This window comes from Bidens hawaiensis, unplaced genomic scaffold (genome assembly GCF_021521415.1).
Source record: "Bidens hawaiensis isolate Kalapana, Puna unplaced genomic scaffold, B.hawaiensis_p1.1 tig00039172_1, whole genome shotgun sequence".
Classification (NCBI taxonomy): Eukaryota; Viridiplantae; Streptophyta; class Magnoliopsida; order Asterales; family Asteraceae; genus Bidens; species Bidens hawaiensis.
The window spans coordinates 114,727-123,541 of NW_027496901.1; positions in this window are offsets into that span (position 1 = coordinate 114,727).

Consider the following 8,815-nt stretch of genomic DNA (forward strand, 5'->3'; position numbering starts at 1 on the left):
CGTCTACAATAGTTAATGATCACAGATTCTAGGGTACTTTGATCGCATTATTGATTCAACCCATGTAACAAAATGGGACCGCGTTTCTACTCGTTTCCGAACATGTGTTTCTCCATGCATTCTCCCCCAAAAGTTTCAAAACAGTTTAACTAAAAAGGGGCCGTGAGACTCACCTGATTCTCAAATGCGCTAGATATTATATAAGTCCAAGTCTTGTCCTACAAGTTCCCTATAATGTGCAAGAACAATTTAGGTCTTATGTTTCGTTTCCAACACCTAAGTTTTTCATGACCGCGTTTCACCCAACTAGTTAAATGTGTTTCAACAGGGTGTCAACTTAAATGTAATTAAACAACCTGTTGATGATAAGTCTTTTGATTTTAACAAAGTATATATTTATACAAAATATATAATCAGTACAAAAAAAATAACATGTTTAATATATATCTTGTACAACAATTGCGTCGGTTACATAGATGAACACCATAAATATTACTACATATAATATTTAGATAACCAAGTTTTATTAGTAAAGCTACAAGAGTATTTTATATCTCAGAAATACCTACAAAATATAAACTTTTATTCCCTAAACTTAGGTTCCTTTTGTCTCTCTTTATATATATATGACACGAGGGACAAAGAAAATGGGTTTTCGTAAGTTATGTTTTAAAAAAATTAATATTCTTATATGAATTTCTTTTGATTCTAGATTATAAATCCAAATGTTTTTCATTTTTACATACTTTCATGTTTTGTAATTATAATGATTCATAAACTACTCTTTATTCTTAAAATACCGAAATATGTTGAGGGCTTAAAATATGAACATACATATCATACTTGAATTTAAGGACGACTAACGTAAGTGTGTTTATTTTAAACAACCTTAAAAAGAAAGATACATAAAACATCTTCACATAAACTTTGCCAAACCACATTAAATACTTAAAATGCCACCTAGTATTTTAAGAAAACCAAGTTATTAGTTGCAAGCATTTTAGTTAGTCATAACCATCTGGGTGAACTCTACAAATGCATATATACTTGGAAATAATATAGGTTTTATGGGATTAAAACTTACTTTTAGCAAGCAAGGATGAATAGAGGATGAGGGCTTGAACTTGAAAACATCAATACTTGAACTTTAAAAGTCCTTAGTGTGGCCGAGAGTAGGAAAGGGAGTGAAAGTGTTATGTGTTTTAATATTGTGATGTTCTATATATGAGACAAGTAGGTAATAAAATATCTCATGTAGTATAATATTAAATTGTGATGATATAAGATGTTAGACAACCCAAATAGAATGAAAGGAATGGTATGGGAAATGTGAGGTCGGCCGATAGGAAGGCAAGAGAGTGGGATGATGGTTATGTTGATGATGGATGTGAAGGAGAATGGTGCATGGCATGGTGGTTGGTTCTAAAGATCAAAGATGTGTAAGGTGAAAGTAATATGGTGGGTGATTGTGTAATAGTTACAAAGCATGGTGATGGATACATATTAAATATTTCATTGGGATTTTCCCTTATATTTGTAAACAATTAAAGAAAAGGTGGTGGTGAATTGAGTTTGTTGAGTATACCGATTAAAAAGAAAAAAAATAAGGTTTAAATGCTAATTAATGGTATTTAGATCTCATTTATTTATACATGCATCGGTTACATAAAATAGATTTAATAGTTTTTAGTAAAATATGAGAGTACAAGTGTACAACCTTGGCTAGTATAGAAAATATTTTTAGTTAGTTTATTCACTTAACCAAATACATAATTATAAATTTACGTATTATTGTTGCGTGTTCTGTTATATATTTTTTTTTTATCAAGATAAGTATATTATTAGTTCGCCCCTTTCGGACTAGTGAATCATCAATGAAGCTTATAAAATATTTGATAGAACATAAAAAGGGGAATATAAACATTAAACAGATTGTGGAAACTGCTTATTTGCTTATGCTTCTTAAAATAAACAACTTCAAACTGTTTGTTCAAAATAGATTATTTGAAAGTTTGAAACACAACTAATCAGATAAGCAATTTTGATAATCAATACTAAACAACCTCAAACAACTTTACACTCGGCTATTAGTTGGATATGGCTATACAGGTACATATTTTTTAAAACCCAATCCTACCAACCTTACCTAGTCAAATACATACCCTTAAACCAAACAAACTCAAACACTATGAAACTCATATTCTCAAATTTAAACCCTTAACCAAACATCCCCAAAATAGTTAAACACAAACCCAACGTAAAACTATTCGCATGCCTTAAAGAAGCCAATTTGCTTGGCATTGTTGTGGAAGACAGCACATAAAGATTTCCTGATCCAACAATGAGAAGGGACACAGCCGACTGTAGCAAAACAAAATCCACAATATGTATTAGCATAATTACTAAGAAAACACAACCACAATAATGGTCATCAAATACTCATCATCATATATCATAAAATCATAAAAAAAATTGAAAATTTTCATATAGTTATTATAGTTATACGGATATCGAAGAACATCATGTTGTTTGCATGATGATGAATGATCTGTTCTGATGTCTACTTCTCTCCGAAAGGCTCTGTAAAAGATAATATATGACCAAAAAGGAAAGATGAGAAATGTAATTATATTATCTTTTAAAGTTATCATAATGAACAGAGATTTCAATTCAAATTTCAACTTACCATATTAGAGTATTTAAATTTATTCCATATTAATGTATATTTACCATAAATAAAATAATTGTAATTGTAACACATAACTATTAGTGCATTATTTTTTTAACACAAAAACAACCAAGTTATCAACAAAATAAATCTGTAATGTGAATATAAGAATGAAAGTAAACATACCATTAAGCATAATTTGTGATTATTGGTTTTTCCAAGATAAGATCTGCAACAAATTTAAACAATATTAATGACACATATGACAGAACGTTAGATACTGTATTACTAACTACATATTAATAAAGAGGTAAATCAAGTTAAAATTATGCATGCCTCATGCACACCTAGCAATGCATATCATAACTGAAAACCGATGTCTTAAATTAAAAAACACAAAGCATAAATGGAAAAAGTTAACATACCTCGTAGAAAATGGCATGATTGGGAATTTTTGACTTATTTCACTAAATATGAAACGGGGTGCATGATTGGGAATTTTTGAATTTTTGCTTTCATGGGTTCAATCCGCATAGTTCGCCTTTGTTTCCTCACGCCTGAAGCTGTGGAGCTACTTACCCGTGTTCAGCGGGTCATGCATAGTAATGTTATGACTCCAAGATCAGCAAATGTAGTTTTTAAAAGATTGGGTTTTGCGATTCAAAAAGGGGGGTAGCGGCGCAGCTTGTTGCCCGCTTGCCTTCTGTTTCGATGTAATCCAATAAACAATTAATACGGCAAAAAAGGAATGATATCTTTTGTCAAAGGCTCTTTAGTTTGTCTCTCATCCAACAACTTTGGCTACAAAACCATTATTATCATAAAACTGTGCGTAAACATGAAAACACAACTTAGAAAATGAAAGATTATTTGAAAGTGTTAAGTAATTACCTTGCCATCGTCTCTGCTTGTGAGTATATCAATTGCATAAACATCATTTTCTTTAAATTCATCATCATCATCTCTAGTGTCGGGATTGGCGAGACTAAGAACAACTTTATTTCCGCCAATCACAAATTGCATCAGTTGATGACTAAGAACAGCTTCAACAATTTTGCAGTCATATGCAACGGCAATCTTTTGTTAGGCTTCTGTCAAATTTTGGTTCTGCAGCAAAAAAGAATAGCGCGAAAAGATGTAATTATACAACAAAACATTTATTAAATCGGCTAATAGATGCAAAGTGTTAATTAACAAAATGCTTTTTAGTTGAATATTTGAATATTAACCAAACATTGTACATTTGGTATTAACCCGTGTATTACACGGATGAAAATTAGTAAGTTCATCAAATAAACATATATGATTGTATATTTTAATATATATATATATATATATATATGTATTTATATGAACATATATTTTACGTATACATTATATTTTTTAAACAAAAACAAATTAGACGAATACAAAGTTACATGAACAATTTTTAACATCTTAGCATATTTTTTGTTGCAAGAAAGATGACTTTACACAAATTTTATGTTGTAAAGAAAATAAGTGAAAACACAAAACTCATGACAACATTAATAATATTGTGAAACGAATCAACGTACCGTTTGATAGTAGATTGATAAGTATGTGTATGAAATTAGTATATGAAGTCGTGCAAAGTAACAAAACTCAATAAATAGAAAAAAAATTGTTTACTAAAGTATATAAGATTACTAAAAACGTAATTACATATAAAATTTAATACAATAATAAGAAACATTAATACAAATTCCTTCATGAGTTTCTAAATATTTTCCTTTGGACAACGTTTGTTTTGTCATTTTATTTGTAACATTACATTCTATATCGAAATTACATAGTTTAATTCCATTTTTATTCTTGATAACGTCACGTACAATTAACGGTGTAAAAATAAACCAACTATAGCTAGTAATTTTTAGACTCTTGTTAGATAGCAATACAAACTATAATGAAAATTCTTTCTCTATATGTCAAATTACTTCACATGATAGAGCGAGTATTGTAAATGTAATAGAATTTTATACATATATATATATATATTAAAAAGCAACTTTTGGTTCACTCACCAAACTAACTATTCATCAAATATGATTATCAGCCGCACAAGTGTCTCTTGTTTGAGAATCAGCCACACTGGTGTCTCGCCTTATCTCTGCTTCTTCTTCTTCTTCTTCTTCTTCTACATCAATCCTCACAAAAACCTCCTCATTCATCTCATCTTGCAATTTACCACAGCCATGGTTGATTAGCATCACAATTATCATCGGTCGAACAGCCACTGGATCACGTTAGGGTTTCTGCCCATAATCGGTGCCAATTGAACATCTCTTCATCTAAGGTACGTATGTGTATATGCCGCGTCATCTCATTTTAATGAACTCCCTCTCTATCACTCTTTTATCCATGGCCTACAACTCCTTTATACTTTTAAAACTCAACCCTCTCAGTTTAATAAGTGACTGACTATTAATTTAGTGTGTTTTTCACTTTGCATTGGGGTTTGGTGGATTGATGAGAAAAAAAGGTAATATGAGGTTGAGGAATATGTCTTGCCTGATTTTTTCATTTTCAGTTTGGTAATAGAGACAGTACACAACAATAAAATGCTAATTTTGATCATTGAAGTAAACACTTAATTAAGTTAGATTAATCTCTCAAAAGAAATAGAAAAGGTACATAATAATTTGTGGACAATTGACAACGCTTATAACTTATTAATTCCAAGGACCTGAAGCAGCATGTTAGAAATTTAGTATAAGTTAAAAAGTAGCATATTATATGGATAAAACTGGTTAAGGATCCTGTATAAGCATTGTCGAATGTCCAAATTAAGTGTTATACTTAAAAGACAGAGAGTGTTGTGGTCGGGCTTAATAAGGACCTCACCTCACTAGCTTTTGGATATTTGTTTGCACATCTTATAGTGTCATATGGTAAGTGCTAACTTTACGTCGTTGAAAAATTAAATGCATTTTTAAGTGCATGAAATTCTTATTTTTCAAAAAGCATAACAATGCTGAAGCTGAAGTAAGTACATGATACCCATGCCTAACTCATTATACTTATACTGTTTTGCTAACTAGCATAATATGAAGAAACAATTACCTATTTGAAGTCTCTTGCAGCCGGAATTGAAAGACCAAATTCCTGGAATAAAGAACTTGAATATCCAATGGGAGCATCTGTTGACGCATTGTGTCTATATAACAATTTTGGATAACTTATTAGTCACACACAATAAAGACAATTCATAGCCCACGAGCCGAAAGATATGGTAAGCCAGGAAGATTGTAACGCCCGTTTAATTTTAGTTGAAAGAATTAAAGCCTGTAAAGTATGTACATTTCTCGGGATTTATCCGGCATTCCTCGGAGACCCTCTCGTCATTCCGGTACGTTAAATTAATTCACTTTCCTTACAACTTGCTACATCTTTCCAACTCAAGGGACTAGAGTGTAATATTTTGTATTATCAAAAACCCTAACCCCCCCCTCTCCCTTTGGTCGATCGGAAGAGAGCAGCAGCCATATGGGCTCGTTTTTCTTTTTTTGCAGCCAATTCCAAGCATAAAACTTCAATTCAAGATTAGTCCAATGTTCCTACTAGTCTTCTACACCTTAAACCATCTTTATATCTCGCGTATTGATCGTAAACCGTTTGTTTTAGGCTTACCGGGTGGCTGTCCATTCAAGCACTTTCGGGGCTGTTTTGGTCAAGGTTTTCACTCCATAATCTTCCTAGGTATATCTTGTATATCATAATTTAGTATCGTGAATTTTGGCATTCGTTAGGTTGGTCAATTGTTGATGAAGTGAAAACTAGAATTCAGTTGACTAGTTTGTGAATTGTGGTGTCTAGCGCGTTGTTTGAGGAAATTAACAACCAATTCGAATGTTGTAGCCTCGGTATAATTTGTTGGCTGTAAGTAACTGATTTTTTAAGGTATTGGGGCCGAATTGGTTGTCGGTTGCTCAAACGGGTCGGTACAACGCGTATTCGCGTTTATTGAATAGTTGGTGCGTTGTGCTTGCGAGTTACCGGGCCATCCAACTCGTGTAGTGTCGTGTGGGCTAGCAAGCTGTGAATTTATCAAATTGGGTCCACACGGGGCTGAGTTGGATGTTAAGTGCCTAAACAACTCTTAAACACGCATATTCGTCTCACCTAGTACTTCCGGGGGTAATTTGGGAATTCTTTATTCTTAGGAGTATATAGGGGTCGTTTTGGTAAATATAAGTCCCCGGGGGCTGTTTTAATCGAACTTGGTGAGGTCGAGGCTTTAGGTAACTTGAATTATATTAGAACGCCTCGTAGGATAACGAGTCCCTTTTGTATCGTTAGTAACTATTGTATATAATCCGACGGGCGTGTGAGTTGTGGAATTACTGAGGGGCCCTCTAGCTCGTGGTGACTTGGTGCCTCGTGTCAGGTGAGTTCATGATGCCCCTTTTCACTCTTTTCAAGTTTTGGGTTAGCATACACACCTAACTAATTTTGCTTGATGAACTGTTTAAATTATTTTGCATGGGCTTACTGGTTTTAGAGTATGTCTTGGAATGATAATTATGTATGTTCGCACGTATGTTATATTATAGCCTATGATTAGTGATGTTAGTTATTACTAACTATGGATGTTGCGTATGCCTACTTTGTGTTTGCATACGGTGAGTGGTGATCTTGGCTGGGCCAAACTATACTACTCAGGTTCTAAAATCCTGTGGCGGGCCCTGGAAAGCCCGTAAGGGGGGAGGCTCGTCTGGCATGATCACCATCGGATGGAATGTTACGTGTTGGGTTGTATGTGTGCTCGACCTGATGTTATTACTTGGATGTTATGCATAGGGATATAATTATATAGATATATAAGTATGACCACTTATCGTTTATTATGGCCTAACTGCTCGTATCCCGTAATATATTTGAGTTCTTGGAATGATTTATATAATGTTGTTTATTAAAACTTGAACTCACTCAGCTCAAGCTGACTTTGTGTGTATGTTAGTGTGAGTTTCAGGTTAAGAGGAGGATGCTTACCGCTTGGACGTGCTTGAGACTACTCGGTTGGTTGAAGGCATGGCTAGTCAGGAAAATTAATAATGAAGACTGTTTATTTTTAATTATTATTAAATGCATTTAAATTTGGTTTTGGGCATACTTCCCGGTTTTTGGGAATTTGTTTTTGACACTTATGATTTCCGCTGATTTTATACTCTGAACTGGATTTCAAAATAAAACAAAGTGCTTTGGTTTTTTTTTAATTTTTGTGAAAATTTGGATGTGATTACCAACTGTAGGATTGCTGTGTTTCGGGGTCTTACAAAGATGGATTTTGTTGCCACTCTTTTCATCTAATATTTTATATATTATATGATATATCTTTGTATCAGTTTTAGATAATTGCCTAATCTCATATATGTATTCACATTTGAAAACATGGGTTTGGGCTCAGATTCAAATGTGTCTTATGCTATGTATTTTTAATTGTATATCTTATCGTTTGAATATGAATTTATGGATCATGGTTCTTTGTTAGAGTTGTCAAGATTTGAACAGATTGATTTGCTCAGGAAACAAGTCAGAATTGAAAACTCTAATATGTTTTAAACTTTTGAGCAGGAGGTAAAAAAATGAGGAACCGAAGCTACAGCATATTCAAGTTCTAGAAGACAATGGATTTATGCTAAATAATTAGCATCCGTAGATGCTGCTGAAGTTAAGAATATAACTGCTGAAGTAACCATACTTTAGAGTACAAAACACAACTTGAAAACGAGTTAGCGGCCACACCGTCCAAAACCGGTGGGAAACGATGAGTTTTGATTTTGATAGGATTGAAGATGGTTGCACACAATGAAGCAAACGGAAGCAGCTATTGAGGCTGCATTGGTTGAAAGAGATAGAGAAAACAATACAGGGAAAGGCAATAGGAGTCTAAGAAAAAAGAAGTGGTTTTGAAAAACGATTTGGTTACTTTTTTGCGTCTAATTTTGTTATCGATTGTAACTAAATATATATCCACCATCATTGATCCAAAAACCTTTTTAACGTTTCAACGTGAGTGTCTTAACATTTAAACATTGGTTATCTTCTCATAGGGCTACGCCTCCGCGGCAACGCGCGGGTCGTAAAACTTCTTATTATTAAAATGTGAAAGAATAAATAATAAATAAG